At 41.8% G+C, this 20,524-nt stretch overlaps 1 long non-coding RNA gene and 1 pseudogene across 1 annotated transcript in view; both read right to left on the bottom strand.

Annotated features, from left to right (window-relative positions):
• Window positions 1–20,524, bottom strand: part of LOC147310891 (uncharacterized) — a 217,466-nt gene that overhangs the window by 14,668 nt on the left and 182,274 nt on the right. The gene's annotated exons all lie outside the window — the stretch shown is intronic.
• Window positions 341–4,080, bottom strand: LOC147310893 (uncharacterized; annotated as a pseudogene).

Raw genomic sequence — 20,524 nt, forward strand, 5'->3', positions numbered from 1 at the left:
TGGCTAATTGGTGTTCAGTTTTGCAAGTAAGTGCCTTCAGGTGTATATTTGAGTGGTTGCAATTACCCGATGTGTTTTGTATTTTGGATACATGTGTTTTCCAAATGGCACCCTGAAATTTCATTTTTGAACGAAGTGTCTTATGTATGAAATAGAGTGTAGCATGCAGGACCATGTGTGTTGCATAAAGGAGTAGGTGTGTTGCATAATTGCAACCAGAGTGCAAAGCAGCACTTTTGTTTAAGGTATGGGTACATGTGTTTGAGGTATGGTAACAAAAGCTTCAAGTTGTGTTACTTTAGTCTAAGCATGGGTTTATAGTGTTCAAGCAACGAGCAAAAACTGTAACAGAAGGAAGACATCTCTACAGCTAATATCTCCCAAAACTGGGCAACTCACACCAAAACAATTTAAGCGGATAAACAGCAGGCCAAAAGAAAATGTGTGTTACGGCGGGGTACGCTAGACCCAAAAGCAGACAGTGAGAGAAACTGAACTTTAAACAAAAGCGAGCCTTTATTTGGGCTGATGGCAGGAGTAAAAACAAAAGCTAAGGCAAAACAATGACAATATGTACAGTTGATTTTGATGCGAGCTGTCCCTTTAATGCTAACCTCAAACCTGGTTTCAACAGAACTGAAACATGCAGTCATTTTCAAAGCATTTTAAAAAGTAAACAGTCCTTATGAAATCTGATGTAACAGACAACTAAACCATCAGAAAATTAACTTGATGACAGCTCACTATATCGATGAATGCATCAAATCCTTCAATGACAAATAAAAAAAGACAGAATATATGAACTCAGGGATAATTATAACATTTACATCTGTAACCATTAGTACTCCCATCAAGTTCAAATGATGTGCATTTCAAAGTAATTGCTGGAAAGGACAAACTCGGTGCAAAATTCAGGATAAGAACTGTCAGTGCATGGTACTTCAAGGGTAGCTCCACAGGTGTGAGCAACAGGCTTTCTGTTGAGGCCAGTTTCAGCATTAAAGCACGTGAGAATTTTGTCAACACAGATGACAGAAGACCCAGTGCAGAAGTGCAGGAGTTTTTCAGCTCTGGTTTCATCAGCATTTTTGACATAATGCTGAAGATGGTTAAAGGTTGTCTGTTCTCTCTGAGATAGCATCAATTTTGTTGTTTCGAATAGCTGATTCACTCTTTTTCCTGTGGCCTTCTTTGTCACAAACAGAGACTTTTTCTCTCTTGTCTGACAGTTTAAGCTGCAGACATGCCATGGTTGTGGAGAAGAAATCCATTATATACTATGGCAGTGTTGGGAAGTAACAGAATACATGCACCAAAGTTATGTATTTAAAATACAAAATATGAGTAACTTTTCTGTTACAGTTACCATTTAAAAAGGTGGTATTCAGAATACAGTTACTTTGTTGAAATAAATGGATTACACGGCGGTCTTTCCTGTTTCATATGTTCGGCTATGCCCTCTCTATTTTTGGTAATTCCACGCCGGTGGAAACGCAAACAAAACACGCATTAAGAGGTTCTGATACCTGTGTCTCAATCTCGCAGCCTATGTCACCTCTACTTGCATAAAACTCAATGAGAGTAACGTATTCTGAATTCTGAAGTGGCTGTTTAGTCTCTCCAATGTAGAGGTCTGAGCATTTCTCGCGACACTGTACATCATACACTACGTTGTCAAGTTTGTGTTTGGGGGTTTTGTCTTTGGGATGAACCAGTTTTTGTCTGAGTGTGTTGCTGGGTCTGAAGTAAGCTGGGATGTCGTGCTTGGAAAAAACTCTCCTGAGTTTCTCTGATAAACCTGCTACATAGGGGATGGCAATTTTGTTCCACTTGTTCTTCTTATCCTCCTTAGTTGGTGCCTGATCTTCTTTTCTGTGCATCTTTGCTGACTTGATAAAAGCCCAATTAAGATAACCACATGTTTTAAGAGCTTTCTTTACATGTGTGTGTTCCTTCTTTTTCTCTTCAGGCTTAGAAGGAATATTTTTGCCTGGTGTTGTAGGGTCCGGATTACTCCACGTTTGTGTTCCAGAGGGTGGTGGGAGTAAAAGAGGAGGTACTAGTCTATATGTGTCTGTGAATGTGTATGTGTGGGCTTCCGGTAAACTTTAATGTTGAGGTTTCCATTCCCTTCAATGTGCACGGCACAGTCCAGGATTGGCAAACAGTTATTCTTTGTGTCTTCCCTGGCGAACTTTATGTTTTTATCCACAGCGTTGATGTTTGCAGTGAAGGATACTTCTTGAGTTTTGATTTTGACCCAGGTGTCGTCCGCATATCTGTAGCAGTGGCTGGGCCAATTTGTTTCCCCTCTCTGATATGTTTTTATATACATTAGGGGTGGGCGATATAAACGATATACGATAAAAACGATATAAATTTGGCCAACGATAGAGATTTTGACTATACCGCTCTATCGCGATAGCGCATATTGATGATGTCATCAAGCTGCGCCTGTTTTGGTCGAAAGTAGTGATGGTAAATTTGATTCTTTTTACTGAATCGAGTTTTAATGAGTCACTCACCAAAGTGAATCTGGTTTTTTGAGTCATTTGATTCACTGAGTCAGTTGACCAGAGAGTGCAAAAATGTACATTTTCATGTATATCCTACTGCTAAGATGAGTGATTCTAAAACTAAAACTATTTTATAGAGCAAAAAACAGCAAAAACATTTCTAAAACTAAGCAATTTCCTATCAAAATTGCTTAATAAACATTTATTTTGTTTATTTTTATTTTATTAGTATTTTCGTTAAATGTGTCAAATATATATTTTCTCATCTAAATGTCCACTGAGCTGTGAGCCAGGGGGCGGTAATGCGCCTTAACATTGGTTGCCAACCAAGAAGAAGAAGAAGCTGTGAGCCAGGAGGGAGTGGGTTAGTGAGTCCTGAGTGATTCGTTCGCTCTATGGCTGTATCCCAATTCAGGGTCTGCAGCCTTAAAGGCTGCATTTTAAGGCCGATTACGTCACAGCGGCGCGCCGAAGGCTGTCCCAATTTGAAGGCTGCTCGAAATGCGGCCCTCAAATGCGTCCTTCATTTCCCTGAATTTTAAGGATGTTTTTTTTTATTTTTATTATTATTATTTGCACAGAAATGTAGAACAATTATGGCAATCTCTACAAAGATTCTATTTTCCCAACATGAAATAGTATCAGAAAAGGCTGAATTCCAGCATATAGGCTGTATCCCAATTCAGGGTCTGCAGCCTTAAAGTACGCAGCCTCAACGATCCTCAAGGGCCGCGTACTCAAAGACCGCTAAGGCCGGAAGTGCGAGGCTTGTGAAATGGGATGGTCTAGCCTCCGTTGTGCTGCCCAGGTTGCCTAGCAACCATGATACTAACAGCTGGAAACGTGTCATACAACTTTGTGTGACAGAAATGAAGGAGAAAATCTTTTGTTCATTTGTTTGTTTGTTTCTACATGAGCTTTGATCATTCTCTGTAAGATTAAGGTCAGCTATTGAACGGCGTATATTTTAAAGTAAAGGCTTTAAAACAAAGTTAGTACAAACGTCACTAATGTCACATAACTTTGCCGACATGTGGCCAACAGTAATGTTTTAATGTTCTTCGTTATTAAACATTTGCACATAAATAAGTGACATAATATTTGTTAGATTTGTATTGTTCATTGTCATTTATGCTTAGAAATATTTAACCATATATGCTTAGAGGTGTATAATCATTTGTAGATTGAAAGAATGTCTCATCCTAGGAGGTCTGTAACAGCTCTGTGTAGCATGAAGGGGGAGTGCGTTCACTCCCTCTACAGAGTGTTCTGGCGTAGATCACACCTCCTAGGAGAGGTCGTATCTTCTCTTGTTGATATATGGTATAGCAAACACACGTATATCTGTTTAAGTATAAGAGCCTTTTGTTCAGATGGACCCGCTCCTGGCACCAGCGTTTGGGGAGTCTTCACAGGGTCACACCTTGACCTCACACACACACACACACACACACACACACACACACACACACACACACACACAGTATTCTTTGTTCACATGTATACCTATGTAGACGTCATATGTTAATGAACCTATGCATATTCATGTAACCTCAATAAAAGAACAGTGGTACGGGAGAGCGGACGAGAGCAACTGGGGTCAGGCGAGGGAACGGCGCCTCTTCGGCTTTCTCCCGTGCACGAATAACATGAAGAACTTTGCCTACTCGTGTCTTGCTTTGCAGTGTAATTATATTGTCTTCAATTTATTGTCACATCACATGTGCAGGCACACTGGCACAGCACATGCGAGTGAAATTCTTGTGTGCGAGCCCCACAAGCAACAGAGATGTGCAAACACAACAACACAAACGAGCAAAATACAAGAATGGCCAACCTGAAACTAATAAATATATGTACAATATATAATAGTGTATGCATTTCTGGATGTGTATACTAAATATTTTCCTACGTGTGTGTGTGTGTGTGTGTATACACATTTTTACAAATTAAATAGTAAAAAAAAAAAAAAAAAAAAAAATAATAATAATAATAATAATAAAATATATAAAATATACAGAGTTGAATATGTGCAAAACAAGTGGCATTTATATACAGTATGGAGTGCATAATGTTGAAGTTCCAGTAGTGAAGCTGAGGTGTCTATGACGTGTTCAGCAGTCTGATGGCCTGGTGGAAGAAGCTGTCTCTCAGTCTGCTGGTACGGGACCGGATGCTGCAGAACCTCCTTCCTGATGGAAGCAGTCTGAACAGTTTATGGCTGGGGTGACTGGAGTCCTTGATGATCCTCCCCGCTTTCCTCAGGCAGCGCTTCCTGTAGATGTCTTGGAGGGAGGGAAGCTCACCTCCAATTATCCGTTCAGAGCACCGCACTACTCGCTGGAGAGCTTTGCAGTTGTAAGCGGTGCTGTTGCCATACCAGGTGGTGATGCATCCAGTGAGGATGCTCTCAATGGCACAGTGATAGAAGGTTCTGAGGATGCGGGGGCTCATGCCGAATCTTTTCAGTCTCCTGAGAAAGAAGAGGCGCTGCTGCGCCTTCTTCACTGTTTTGTTTGTGTGTACTGACCACGTAAGATCCTCAGCCAGATGTACTCCAAGGAACCGGAAGCTGCTCACTCTCTCCACAGCAGCGCCGTTGATGGTGATGGGGGTGTGTACTTCTCTGCACCTCCGGAAGTCCACTATCAACTCCTTTGTCTTTGTGACGTTGAGGGTGAGATGGTTGTCTTGACACCAGTGGGTCAGGGCGCTGACCTCCTCCCTGTAAGCCGTCTCATCACCGTTGGTGATAAGACCCACCACTGTAGTGTCGTCCGCAAACTTCACAATGATGTTGGAGCTGTTAGTGGCTGTGCAGTCGTAGGTGTAGAGTGAGTACAGGAGAGGGCTCAGTACACACCCCTGTGGAGCACCAGTGTTCAGTGTGATGGGGGATGAGGTGATGCTGCCCAGTCTGACCACCTGGCGTCTGTCAGACAGGAAGCTAAGGATCCAGCTGCAGAGGGAGCTGCTCAGTCCTAGATCCTGCAGTTTCCTGTCCAGCTTCGAGGGAACGATGGTATTGAATGCTGAGCTGTAATCTACAAACAGCATCCTCACATACGTGTCTCTCTTCTCCAGGTGTGACAGGGCAGTGTGTAGTGTCAGGGCTATGGCATCATCAGTGGACCTGTTGTGGCGGTATGCAAACTGTAGAGGGTCCAGTGAGTCGGGTAGTGCAGAGCAGATGAAGTCCCTGACCAGCTTCTCGAAGCATTTGCTTACGATGGGGGTCAGGGCTACAGGTCGCCAGTCGTTCAATGAGGAGATGGTGGAGGATTTGGGTACAGGGACGATGGTGGCCATTTTGAAGCAGGCTGGGACTACAGACAGAGAGAGGGAAAGGTTGAAGATGTGTGTGAACACTCCAGCCAGCTGAGCCGCGCATGACTTGAGGACGCGGCCGGGAATCCCATCCGGACCAGTAGCTTTGCGCGCGTTCACCTTCCTGAAGCACTTCCGCACATCCTCCTCAGACACAGTGTGAGCACTGACGTCATCCGCGGTGCGCACACTGTCCGGTCTCATGGTGTTCGCTGCGTCGAATCTAGCGTAGAATACGTTTAGATCCTCACACAGGATGGTTTCCCTCTAAAGTCTGTGATCGTGTTTAGTCCCTGCCACATACTCCGAGGGTTGTCAAACTGTTGTTCCACCCTGTCCCTGTACTCACGTTTGGCTGCTTTGATCGTCTTCCGGAGTTGGTAATGTGCGTGTTTGTAGTCCGATGTGTTCGCGGAGGCAAAGGCGGTGTTCCGTGCCGCCAGTGCCGCGCGAACATCTCTGTTAATCCAGGGTTTTTGATTTGGGAAGGATTTAACTGTTCTGGATGGGACGACATCTTCCACGCATTTCCTGATAAATCCACAGACTGAGTCTGTGTACTCATCAATGTCTCTGGCGGCCACGTGAAACATTTCCCAGTCCGCGTGATCAAAACAGTCCCGCAGCGCAGACTCCGATTGGTCCGTCCAACAGTGCACCGCCCTCCGGGTTGGAGCTTCCTGTTTCAGCTTCTGCCTATAGGCGGGCAGGAGCAGGATGGAGCAGTGATCTGATTGGCCGAATGGGGCGCGGGGGAGGGCTTTGTACGCATCCCGGAAAGAGGTGTAACAGTGGTCGAGTAGCCGGTTTCCACGTGTGTTAAAAAGGATGTGTTGATGGAGTTTTGGTGAGACTTTCTTCAGGTTTCCCTTATTAAAGTCTCCGGCTGTGATAAACGCTGCCTCTGGGTGTGCGGTTTCCTCACTGCTGATCACGCTGTACAGTTCCCTGAGTGCACGGTCAGTGTCGGCTTGTGGGGGTATGTAAACAGCCGTAATAATCACTGCTGTAAATTCCCTCGGTAGCCAGAATGGCCGGCACTTAATCATCAGGTACTCCAGGTCCGGTGAGCAGAAGGATTTGACCGGGTGCACGTTCGCATAATCACACCAGCTGTTCGAGGCTGATATTACACGCTAAGCAACACCGAGTAAGTTTAGAGTCCAACTCTATAACTGTACGTCTTCGCCGCTCAGTGGGGCGTTGTCCGTGGCCGCTCAGTGGGGATAAAATTGTTTGTACGTCTTCGCCGCTCAGTGGGGAGTTGTCCGTGGCCGCTCAGTGGGGCTAAAATTTGCCGTCTAAGTGGGGCGATGTACAAAGCCGCTCAGTGGGGTTTTTTTGTACAGAAGCATTAAGTCGCAGAGTTGCGCAGTTCGAACTTTTTTTTGTTCGCCGTCTTAGTGGGGCGAAATACAGACCGCTGTGTGGGGTACTGTAGTGAGTTCTCCACCGCTCAGTGGGGTGTTGAGAAGTTCCGCAGGGTCCAGATTGTGCTGGACAATAGGCCTATTTTGTGTTGTTGTCATTGTCGTTTTTGTTGTTGCTGTGTGTGAGTGTGTGCGGAGCAGAACACGTGGTCTGTGACACCGACTGTTGTTATTATCATGGGTTTCTAAGCAACCAAGAGTGAGTCGGAGGGAGACAGACGTTTGTGCTGGACTTTGCTCCTGGCAGCACAAAGTATTTAAATAAAGATGAGAGAGAAGTTTTCAGAAAACACACCAGCCTTGAAGAGCGTGTGGAGAAGGCCTGCCACATCAGCAGCACTTGAGATGTGCTGTGGTGAATGGCTTTCCCCCACCCCCTTGCTGACACAAAATGTTAACTCTTTAGCTTGCCCTGATCGACAACAGCCTGTGTGCCAGACCATAGACGTAATTGAGGTGGATAGTTGTTAAAAGTAATCTACATTAAGCTTGTGGTTGCTCAAATTCAGTACAATGACATATGAGGTGAAGTGATATAGGCAAATATTTGAACTAATGAAGTGCATAGAGGCACTTGTTCTGTGTGAAAGACTGTCGTCTTATTATGAGCCGTTGTTGAGATATACAGCACACCTGTGAAAACAACTAATATGCTGAACCCTGTATGGCACATCTAAAAGTACATGATGGAGAAGCTGTATTGAATATGAAAGTGTAAGACTTTGCCGCTGTGGGCAGAGCATGCAACTACTGCGTGATGTTGCGTTGCGGGGTTTTTTCCTCTGAGCTGATGAGCAAGCTACACATTATCAGATCAAGAGCTGTCTGAGAACTACTCAAAGAGAGGGAAACAGAGCTATGAGTGTGCAGCGTTTCCGTGAGCAGTTTTCCTGCACCTTGACTCGTGTGTGTGTAGCATCAGCATCATGTTTTTGTTTATTTGTTTTGTTGGGTTAAAAATAATTAAATAAACTGGTGATCATATTTATGGATCACCATGGTATCATCAGCCATGTGATTTATTTATGCAGATGAAAAAGAGAAAGAATTTATATTGTAGATGAAAAATAATCATAGGGAGAAGGTTTTGTGTTGATCAGCCAAAAACAACCACAATTTCATTTTCTGCTTTTAAGAAAGGATTGTTCACAAAAACACAGAGAGAGAGAGAGAGAGAGAGATGTGTGTTGGTTAAGCAGCAATGATAATAATGAAAATGTCTTAGTTTGTCACTTTCAGGTGAAAAGCAGACCTGAATCAATTTTCCACATGCAGCAGTCGGAAGAGAGTTATAGTTTAACATCATTGGAAACATGCAGGCCAAGTTTCTGGCTGACTTATTTAAAGCGCAATGTGTATGTGTCTCTCAACCTCACAAGCAAGTGCTCACTCCTCCCTGAAGATAACGAATGCAGCTCCAAAGAGCAATAACATGGCAGATAAAGAGACAGCAGCAAAGTCCTGAACAAAGAGTCCCAGCAAAAGCAGCAGTGCGGACAAACAGCATCAGAGAAGAAGAGCAAACCCATCATCCTGACTGATCGGATGAATGGCACTGTGTTTACAACAAGCTGAAACTTCACTGTGCATGTGACAAGAACATTTGAGGAGAACTGAGGAGACTGTTGGAGTTTGACATTTGCCACCTGTGGAGTAAAATGGCAAGAAGAGACAGTGAAACACAGGACAAAGCTGAAGGAGAACTGCCAGCTGTTGGACTGTTGAAGTGGGAGAGGACAACAGAGTGAGAGGACAACAGAGTGAGAAGACTAGGTGAGAACACATAGGAATTATTTAATGTGGGAAATCAAAATTTGGGTTAGCAAACCTGGGGAAAAGAAAACTGACTGCTTAAGTTGGAAAATTGTGAAGGAGTCTGAAACACTGCGAAAATAGAAACATACAAAATCACACAAACAAGCAGAACATGCATTAACCCTACTAACAATTCCAAACACAAAATAACTCATGAAGACTCATAGCACATTAGTTAAGAAATGATTAAATAATAGTAGAGAAGTGTGTAGGAAAGGCAGGTTTAAGAACATGCTCTGCTGGAGATGCAGCTCCACAGACATGCATTAGACCTGCCTAATAACACAAACACCCATGCAATGAAAATTAGCTTGTTATCTTTCATCAGTGTTAAAATAGTGTCAATTTAGCAGACACTTGTTATTAAATACTGAATGTATCCAATGCAAAAAATTGACTCTCTAGGTTGCAGGACAACAGTTTAACTTTTGTGGGAAAAAAGATTCTGGTTTGACCAACCAGTGATCAGACAATAAATTTAGTTGTTAATATAGTAAATTGGGAGAAGCTTCCTGCTTGATTGATGCAGCACAAGTAATTTACTGTATGAGGGAAATTGTCTTTTGTGATACTATTTTGAACATGCATTTCTGTCGTCCTGTCAACTTAGTGGGTTAATAGCTGATATGCAAATTAGTTGATCGTTCTTAGATTAATGAAAGGTGACTGAATTCTAGCACGAGTGAATGAGATGTGTTGGAGTTTGTTGTGTGTTGTGTGGAGACTCTAAAACACTGAGTTTCCTGTTTTGATGTGCGAGTAAATCCTGTATTTAGATACACAACTCTGAATACATCAGAACAAACTTCTTTTGTGAAGTGCATGACAGCATGTCACATGTTTTATGATGAAGGGAAAAAGGAAAAATTGAATAAAATAGATCTGTGGCCTAAATGAGTGAAGAGCACAGACCTGGTGATTAAACTCATAGCTAATATGACATTAGGGTTATGTTGTGTGTTGTGCAGCTGATGGTTGGTTTGGAGTGAATCTAGCTGATGATTCTTCTCCTGTTGTGAAGTTGATGAGGAGTTTGTGTCATGACTTAACAAGGCCTTTTTATTTTGATACTTTTACAGTGCACTGAGAGTTTGGTTTGATAATCTCTGTTATTTTTTCATTTTTATCTTTTGAACAGGCACTGATTTTGTTTGTCTATTTCTTTTCTTTAAGCAGATCTGCACGTCGGGAATTAAAAGTGCTATACGACCTGTCGAGAAAGCCGTTACAAGTGAATTTTCTCCACATTAAAATGGGCTCTGGAGAAAGCCACTTATTGGGACAATATTAAATGAAAGCCCCGGCCTAAAAAGGATTCAGCGATGTAATCCGATCTAAAGTTCTTTTTCTTTTTGAGATGACGTCATTTTGCTGGAAGTGGAAACTAAATGCGACGATAGGTTCCACTATCAGCAAAGAAAGAATGCATGAATGAATGAGTGAAAGAAAAAAAAAACTGACTGACTGGTAAATGCTGACAAAAGCTGACAAGACTTTACTGATGTAACACGACTGTGTGAAGTTAAACCCCACTTGACAAAGGTGCAGATGAATCTATGTGTGTTTCCTTTTACGGGAGCGGAAGATGACAGCAACATTCGAGGTTGCGTGATCATTTAACCTTTTAAGTGCCACTTTCTGTGTCTGTGCATCTACCAGGGGTGTTATTCACTACCTTGTGTTGCTCACAGAGGAAACTGTGAGAAAGTGTGTATACGTGTCATGGCCCCCGTGCCTGCTCGGCTGGCCCTGTGTGGCTACATGTTATGTTTTGTCTATTCTCTCTCTCCTCTCTCTCTGCTCGCTGCCTGGGCGGAGCTCATTGTGAGCTCCCGGCCTCCACCACCTGTAGGCAATCACCTGTGGCTCCTCACCTTGTTTGCTCCCGCTACTTAAGGCAGTGACTGAGAGCACCTCGCCGCTGGACTATTGAGTAACGCTCGTCAGTGCTACTTTAGCCTCAGCCAGTTTTGAGCTCTGTCCGTGAAAGTTCTGTGCTAACTCTTGTTCTCTGTATGCAGATTTCTCGTGCTTGGTTTGGGGACTCTGGACGCTTTTCCCGACTCCTCTCTGCACCCCTGGGAACCCTGGCCCCCTTCTCCTTCACCTGTATATAGTGCACCTGGAGTGTGTAAATAAACCTGTTTTTCTGAGATTTCAGTCTGCGCCGAGTCCTCCCTGCTCCTCCGTGACAATACGTCTGCGCAGCGCTAACATTTGCATTTCTTTTACATTCTTACAGCATGCCAGTTCTTCATGTGAATTGATGATGCGATTTATACCAGGACAACTGGTTGATGTTTTTTCCTACTACAGGATTTCTGGGTTTATGTGTGAAGAAAACTGTGTTTATAGGTTATGAGTGGTGATGCTGTTACACTGTGTTTTTGGGAAAATGTGACGGTTACTTTGATGATATGAATAACATTCTTTCCACAGCAATGGATGGTTGATTTTATGGTCTTTTTTATGGCACCTCTGGAACCTGTTGACCTGTGTCTGACCTGCGTCTGACCACAGTCAATGTGTATTGCTAATGTTTGTTTTTCTGAGACTGCATGTGGAAGATTCAGCGGAAGCGGACAAGTGACATGAGAAAAACAGATAGGAGATGCAGTGTTTATGGAAAAGTTGAATATGGGCTCTTAGCTGGCCACTTTGAGCCCATAGTAATATATGAGCGGAGTGACTTTGCTTAAGAGCAGTCACCGATTACGTTAATGTTGCCTGAGTACATGGGATTATCCATGTCCGAGGCGACTTATGGAAATAATTGTAGTTTACTGATTTGAGAAAACCTGCACATGACACTTGTCTTACTGATGTTGAATGCTTATTGTTCTTATGATACAATTGTTTACAAGTGTGAAGTTTGATTTCATTTCCAGATCTTGTTTCCAGGCCATGATGGTGTGTATGCAGGCTCCTGGCAGAGCCAGGTGTTAAGCAAACTTAATATGCAAAACACGCTAACATCTTTTATTGCAGGGTTACGGAGCTACTCCAGCGGAGATGCCCTGATGTTGCCTGGGACATGATCTAGCTAACCTTTTTCTTTATGACAGGGATCCAGGTTTGGTGAGTTGACGCATGAGAGTGTCCATGCGTCAAGAGGTGGGGTCCAGGAATTAACATTAAACAATGTTTTCTATTATTGTTGCAGTGATTTGTGTGATTAACCGTTTATTTACAGGTATTAAACCTATGCAAGTGGTGCATCCATGTTCAGATGAGGCTTTGATGGCCTATAAGTGAAGTTCACTGAACTAAAGAATGTGGTTTGATGATTGTTGACATGCTCTCCAAATAGAAGTTTTTCCTCCTAGCAAGGAAATACAGGTGCAGCAGTAATCTCCTGAGGAATCTTCAGAGGCCCAGTGAGAAGCGAGAACCATTCCAGGCATAACTGACAGCCCAGGCAGTGGTTGAGTTCAAAGGTCGAGCTGGTTGGGGCCCATCATGAGATCAGACCTCGGAGCCACAGCAAGGACCATGAAACTGCCTGCAAACTTATCAGAGCCACTGCAAAGAGGTCGAGGTCCCAGGAAACCCCAGCACCCTCAAGACAGCACAATAGAGAAATCTCACACTTGGTTGTTTCAGTGGTGAGGGGGGAGTGCTGATTGAGCCCCCGTAGGGTAAGCTCGCACTTCAACCTCCAGCCTCTGATCAACTCTAGGGCAACCAAGTGCGAGGCGTGACGGCTGAATCAGCTGAACCAGGAGGAAGGCAGAGAAGCTGAGTGTTTTGAGACAGGTCCAGCAGGCCCAAAATCAGGACTATGCGTGACGAGAAGGAGTGCCTGAGAGGATCGTCCACAAGATGGGAGCTGAGGCCAGGAGAGAGACTTCAGGAGGATCAGAGATCATCTTCAGCACAGCAGACATCACACAGAGAGCTGTGCTACTGAGCTTCCAGGAGATCAAGAGGAGACTTCCCACAGCAAGATTTTAAATAAAATGAAAGATTCAATATTGATGCTGAGGAAGACGACTAAGGTGTACGACGTGCTCTGCCTTAAACCTTCAGCAGCGTTAGAACATGTAAACTCGAGGGATGAGGGGAGCGTGCCAAGCTCCATCGACAACGCAGAGGGAATCTAAGGATGACATCATGATTCTGTGAAAGCACAGGAACCGGAAGCTATGGTGGTGATGACAGCAGTTTCCTATGAACATCACCTAATGCTGTGCCACTATACTGTGCATACGATGACACTCTGAAGGCTGCTGGGATCACAACAGCAGTAAGATAACGGAACCCAGCACCCTTTCCACAGAGAGGTTTTTCTGCAGAGCGTGGACAGTGGAGGATTCATAAATATTCCCCTCACAAGACGAAGGTAGAGGCCATAAAACTAGAGTGCTGAGAGGTCTGCAGCTTTCATGATAGCTGAGACCCATGTTGACAAACAACAAAACCAACTGGTATGTTTGAATGTCTATTCTACATACATTTGGACTCTGGTCCTATGGACAATGATGGAAACAACTGGAAGAGACATTACTGACGCCCTGCAGAACTCAAACCACTCTGCAGAGAGACATGTGATGTGCACACCCGGAGGAAGCATCACCAAGCTGAGATATTTTTGAAAATGTTACTTTCTTATTTTCACTATTGAATTAACAATTTCTTTGTTTGTTTGTAGGATGCAGTTTGCCATTGGATGAGATCAATGAGTAATGGGATAACTGCTAATACATTTGTTAAACTGTGTACTTTTTCAGTAATTTAAGGTGATTGACATATGCTGTGTATAAAAATGTTTGCATTGAAACTGTCAGACATGAAGTATTCATAACTGGGAACTTTTCAAGCATAAAGGTCAAAAAGGGGGGAAATGTTAGATTTGTATTGTTCATTGTCATTTATGCTTAGAAATATTTAACCATATATGCTTAGAGGTGTATAATCAATTGTAGATTGAAAGAATGTCTCATCCTAGGAGGTCTGTAACAGCTCTGTGTAGCATGAAGGGGGAGTGCGTTCACTCCCTCTACAGAGTGTTCTGGCGTAGATCACACCTCCTAGGAGAGGTCGTATCTTCTCTTGTTGATATATGGTATAGCAAACACACGTATATCTGTTTAAGTATAAGAGCCTTTTGTTCAGATGGACCCGCTCCTGGCACCAGCGTTTGGGGAGTCTTCACAGGGTCACACCTTGACCTCACACACACACACACACACACACACACACACACACACACACACACACACACACACACACACAGTATTCTTTGTTCACATGTATACCTATGTAGACGTCATATGTTAATGAACCTATGCATATTCATGTAACCTCAATAAAAAGAACAGTGGTACGGGAGAGCGGACGAGAGCAACTGGGGTCAGGCGAGGGAACGGCGCCTCTTCGGTTTTCTCCCGTGCACGAATAACATGAAGAACTTTGCCTACTCGTATCTTGCTTTGCAGTGTAATTATATTGTCTTCAACATTCCAGCGGATGGGTTCAAGCTAAAAACCTATCAATATTCAGTACTTACTTAAAGTTTACTCTTCGGGCACCCCCATCCGCCGTTTTTTTTCCAGCAAAATTATCCACACCCACCGCCGCGCTATGCATTCTGGGATATGTTGGGCCACGAAGTCTACATCGTCACGTCCTTAAAATTCAGGGAAATGAAGGACGCATTTCAGGGCCGCATTTTGAGCAGCCTTTGAATTGGGACAGCCTTCGGCGCGCCGCTGTGACGTAATCGGCCTTGAAATGCGTACTTTAAGGCTGCAGACCCTGAATTGGGATACAGCCATAAAAGATAGATAATGAACAGGAAGTACAAACAACAACAAAAAAAATAAAAATAAAATCAAACCCCAAACAGAATCAAAGCAAACAAACTGTCACGGTTTGCGGGGCAAGCCGTGTGGATTTGTAGTAAGGACCCATAAGGCGGCAGCTCTGGTGCAGGTGAGTGTTTATTTACAGGGGTGTAAGTACAAACAGCGGTGGCGACAAAACATGAAACCGGAAACCTAAACTGGGTAAACTAATAAGACAAACCAGAATGAGGATGCAGGGAGGTCCGGAGAAATACATACGGGGAGACGCAGGGAGACCGAGGGGAAACAACACAGACAAACCAGCGATTACCAAGACAGAAAATACAACTTAAATACACTCAGAACACAGGGAGATTACACACAGGTGGGAGACACAGCTGGGAGTGATTAACATGACGAGACCAGGGAGGCAAACTGAAAACACTCACATAAGACGCAGACCTTCACAATAAAACAGGAACACACGGGGGGGAACAGGGTAAACACCAATTAGAGAACAGAACCAAAATCGCGAAGAGAAAACACAAAACGCTGGGTCAAAAGGACCCAGGATCATGACACAAAAAAAAAAAAAAAAGACATTATGCTTTAGGGATTTCTTGCAGATCTAGTTCAATAATCATATGATTCAGGACCAGAGCTTGTTTTTTGTCAATAAATTTAACAGATGAGAGGAAGAGGCAGAGTTCTTTGTGAAAAGTTTTCAGAAAACGACATTTGTGAATGACGAATTTCCCCATAATAATTATTACATTTAAAACATTTTCAAGCTTCTTTTCTTTTCTTAGAGAACCAAAGATAATATCATTTTTAGAAAATTCAAGTAAGTTTGGAATCTTTGGAAAGTGCCAGTAGTGCACATCGTTCCAAGGGGCTTTACAGAATATACAATCATAAAATAAATGTTCTGTTGATTCAATATCCCCATCACAAAAAGAGCAAGAATTATTATCAATAGCAAAGCGACGTCTGAGAAATTATTTGGAAGGGTAAATACCAGAGAGTATTTTGTAGTGGACCTCCTTAACTTTGGGAGGAATGGGAAGTTTTAGGTAATTTTTTCTGATCTCTTTTTGATCACCGGAGAACAGATGTGAGATGGAATTTGGATTGGATCTATAAGGGAAAAACATTAGTAAATAATTCCCTAATTTGGGAGTTTTTTAGACTGTTAGCTGTAATGTTATGCCCATTTACCAAGAGTTCAGGGAGGTCAGGGGATCTATAGTCAGGGTTTTGACAAAGATTATATGCTGTACAAAGAATGTTTTGAGGGATAGCCTTAGTAATTTTTTGAAATTCTTTGTTATTTATTTACAGATTATAATTGGTGGTGAAATCTTCTAATAAAATTTTACCTCTATCATTTAACAAATGCATCACTGACCAGATACCCTTATCGTACCATTTTTTTTATAAAGATTGATTTGTTTCTGTTTTTGTTGCTGGGCAAACAGGTTTTGCAGCTGTTTGAGCTAAGATTTTCAAGTTATTCACATAATGAAAACCTATACTTTGTGTCGGGCAAGAACTCCATTCAAATGCATGTAATAGCGAGAAACGCACTAACGTGGTGAAATAAAGCCTTTTTCATGGTCTTCATAAAGACAGCTGTAACTTAAACCCAGAAATACATATTTATGGCTTTATCTTATAGAATTCAATATCCCCGACTTTGTGTCGGGCGAGAACGCCATTCAAATGCATTTGCGTGATAGAATTCAATATCCCCGTGTTGAGCAAGCGGTTTTTGCAGCTGTTTGAGCTAAGATTTTCAAGTTATTCACATAATGAAAACCTATACTTTGTTTCGTGCGAGTTCCCCATTCAAATGCATGTAATCGTCAGAAACGCACTGTCTTGGCGAAATAAAGCGTTTTTCATGGTCTTCATAAAGACAGCTGTAACTTTTGATAGAAGACTCAGAAATACATATTCATGGCTTTATCTTATAGAATTCAATATCCCCGTGCTGGGCAAACAGGTTTTGCAGCTGTTTGAGCTAAGATTTTCAAGTTATTCACAAAATGAATACCTATACTTTGTGTCGGGCGAGAACGCCATTCAAATGCATCTAATAGTCAGAAACGCACTAACGTGGTGAAATAAAGCGTTTTTGCACAACTTCATATAAATCGGTGTAACGTTTGATAGAAGATCCAGATATACGTATTCATGGCTTTATCTTATAGAATTCAATATCCCCGTGCTGGGCAAACAGGTTTTGCAGCTGTTTGAGCTAAGATTTTCAAGTTATTCACATAATGAAAACCTATACTTTGTGTCGGGCGAGAACTGCATTCAAATGCATTTAATAGCGAGAAACGCACTAACGTGGTGAAATAAAGCTTTTTTCATGGTCTTCATAAAGACAGCTGTAACTTTTGATAGAAGACTCAGAAATACATATTTATGGCTTTATCTTATAGAATTCAATATCCCCGTGCTGGGCAAAAAGGTTTTGCAGCTGTTTGAGCTAAGATTTTCAAGTTATTCACATAATGAAAACCTATACTTTGTTTCGTGCGAGTTCCCCATTCAAATGCATGTAATCGTCAGAAACGCACTGTCTTGGCGAAAGAAAGCGTTTTTGCACAACTTCATATAAATCGGTGTAACTTTTGATAGAAGATTCAGACTAACATGTTCATGGCTTCATCTTATAGAATTCAATATCCCCGTGCTGGGCAAACAGGTTTTGCAGCTGTTTGAGCTAAGATTTTCAAGTTATTCACAAAATGAATACCTATACTTTGTTTCGTGGGAGTTCCCCATTCAAATGCATGTAATCGTCAGAAACGCACTAACGTGGTGAAATAAAGCGTTTTTCATGGTCTTCATAAAGACAGCTGTAACTTTTGATAGAAGACTCAGAAATACATATTTATGGCTTTATCTTATATAATTCAATATCCCCGTGCTGGGCAAACAGGTTTTGCAGCTGTTTGAGCTAAGATTTTCAAGTTATTCACATAATGAAAACCTATACTTTGTGTCGGGCAAGAACTCCATTCAAATGCATGTAATAGCGAGAAACGCACTAACGTGGTGAAATAAAGCCTTTTTCATGGTCTTCATAAAGACAGCTGTAACTTTTGATAGAAGACTCAGAAATACATATTTATGGTTTTATCTTATAGAATTCAATATCCCCGTGCTGGGCAAACAGGTTTTGCAGCTGTTTGAGCTAAGATTTTCAAGTTATTCACAAAATGAATACCTATACTTTGTGTCGGGCGAGAACGCCATTCAAATGCATCTAATAGTCAGAAACGCACTAACGTGGTGAAATAAAGCTTTTTTCATGGTCTTCATAAAGACAGCTGTAACTTTTGATAGAAGACTCAGAAATACATATTTATGGCTTTATCTTATAGAATTCAATATCCCCGTGCTGGGCAAAAAGGTTTTGCAGCTGTTTGAGCTAAGATTTTCAAGTTATTCACATAATGAAAACCTATACTTTGTTTCGTGCGAGTTCCCCATTCAAATGCATGTAACAGTGAGAAACACACTGTCTTGGCGAAAGAAAGCGTTTTTGCACAACTTCATATAAATCGGTGTAACTTTTGATAGAAGATCCAGATATACGTATTCATGGCTTTATCTTATAGAATTCAATATTCCCGTGCTGGGCAAACAGGTTTTGCAGCTGTTTGAGCTAAGATTTTCAAGTTATTCACATAATGAAAACCTATACTTTGTGTCGGGCAAGAACTCCATTCAAATGCATGTAGTAGTGAGAAACGCACTAACGTGGTGAAATAAAGCCTTTTTCATGGTCTTCATAAAGACAGCTGTAACTTAAACCCAGAAATACATATTTATGGCTTTATCTTATAGAATTCAATATCCCCGACTTTGTGTCGGGCGAGAACGCCATTCAAATGCATTTGCGTGATAGAATTCAATATCCCCGTGTTGAGCAAGCGGTTTTTGCAGCTGTTTGAGCTAAGATTTTCAAGTTATTCACATAATGAAAACCTATACTTTGTGTCGGGCGAGAACTCCATTCAAATGCATGTAGTAGTGAGAAACGCACTAACGTGGTGAAATAAAGCGTTTTTCATGGTCTTCATAAAGACAGCTGTAACTTTTGATAGAAGACTCAGAAATACATATTTATGGCTTTATCTTATATAATTCAATATCCCCGTGCTGGGCAAACAGGTTTTGCAGCTGTTTGAGCTAAGATTTTCAAGTTATTCACATAATGAAAACCAATAAGTAAGAGTACAAGATATTTACAAAAAGCAGACCTCAGTGCAAGAAAGAGTCTTTCTAACACTGATAAGCACAGAGGCCAACTTTGAAATGAAAAGGTGTTCAAACAAGTACAAGATATTTACAATAAGCAGACCTCAGTGCAAGAAAGAGTCTTTCCAACACTGAAAAGCACAGAGGCCAACTTTGACATTAAAAGGTGTAAAATCAAGTACAAGATATTTACAATAAGCAGACCTCAGTGCAAGAAAGAGTCTTTCTAACACTGACAAGCACAGAGGCCAACTTTGACATGAAAAGGTGTTCAAACAAGTACAAGATATTTACAATAAGCAGACCTCAGTGCAAGAAAGAGTCTTTCCAACACTGATAAGCACAGAGGCCAACTTTGACATGACAAGGTGTAAAAACAAGTACAAGATATTTACAATAAGCAGACCTCAGTGCAAGAAAGAGTCTTTCCAACACGGAAAAAGCAAAGAGGCCAACTTTAACATTAAAAGGTCTTCAAACAAGTACAAGATATTTACAATAAGCAGCCCTCAGTGCAAGAAAGAGTCTTTCCAACACTGAAAAAGCACAGAGGCCAACTTTGACATGAAAAGGTGTAAAAATCAAGTACAAGATATTTACAATAAGCAGACCTCAGTGCAAGAAAGAGTCTTTCCAACACTGACAAGCACAGAGGCCAACTTTGACATGAAAAGGTGTAAAAATCAAGTACAAGATATTTACAATAAGCAGACCTCAGTGCAAGAAAGAGTCTTTCTAACACTGATAAGCACAGAGGCCAACTTTGACATTAAAAGGTGTTCAAACAAGTACAAGATATTCACAATAAGCAGACCTCAGTGCAAGAAAGAGTCTTTCTAACACTGCTGAAGCACAGAGGCCAACTTTGACATTAAAAGGTATAAAAACAAGTACAATATATTTACAATAAGCAGACCTCAGTGCAAGAAAGAGTCTTTCCAACACTGAAAAGCACAGAGGCCAACTTTGACATTAAAAGGTGTAAAATCAAGTACAAGATATTTACAATAAGCAGACCTCAGTGCAAGAAAGAGTCTTTCTAACACTGACAAGCACAGAGGCCAACTTTGACATGAAAAGGTGTTCAAACAAGTACAAGATATTAACAATAAGCAGACCTCAGTGCAAGAAAGAGTCTTTCCAACACTGATAAGCACAGAGGCCAACTTTGACATTAAAAGGTGTAAAAACAAGTACAAGATATTTACAATAAGCAGACCTCAGTGCAAGAAAGAGTCTTTCCAACACGGAAAAAGCAAAGAGGCCAACTTTAACATTAAAAGGTCTTCAAACAAGTACAAGATATTTACAATAAGCAGCCCTCAGTGCAAGAAAGAGTCTTTCCAACACTGAAAAAGCACAGAGGCCAACT

This window comes from Aulonocara sp. 'chitande type north' Nkhata Bay, linkage group LG16 (genome assembly GCF_057382095.1).
Source record: "Aulonocara sp. 'chitande type north' Nkhata Bay isolate Kocher_YH1m ecotype deep benthic linkage group LG16, A_spYH_male_GT1.1, whole genome shotgun sequence".
Taxonomy (NCBI): Eukaryota; Metazoa; Chordata; class Actinopteri; order Cichliformes; family Cichlidae; genus Aulonocara; species Aulonocara sp. 'chitande type north' Nkhata Bay.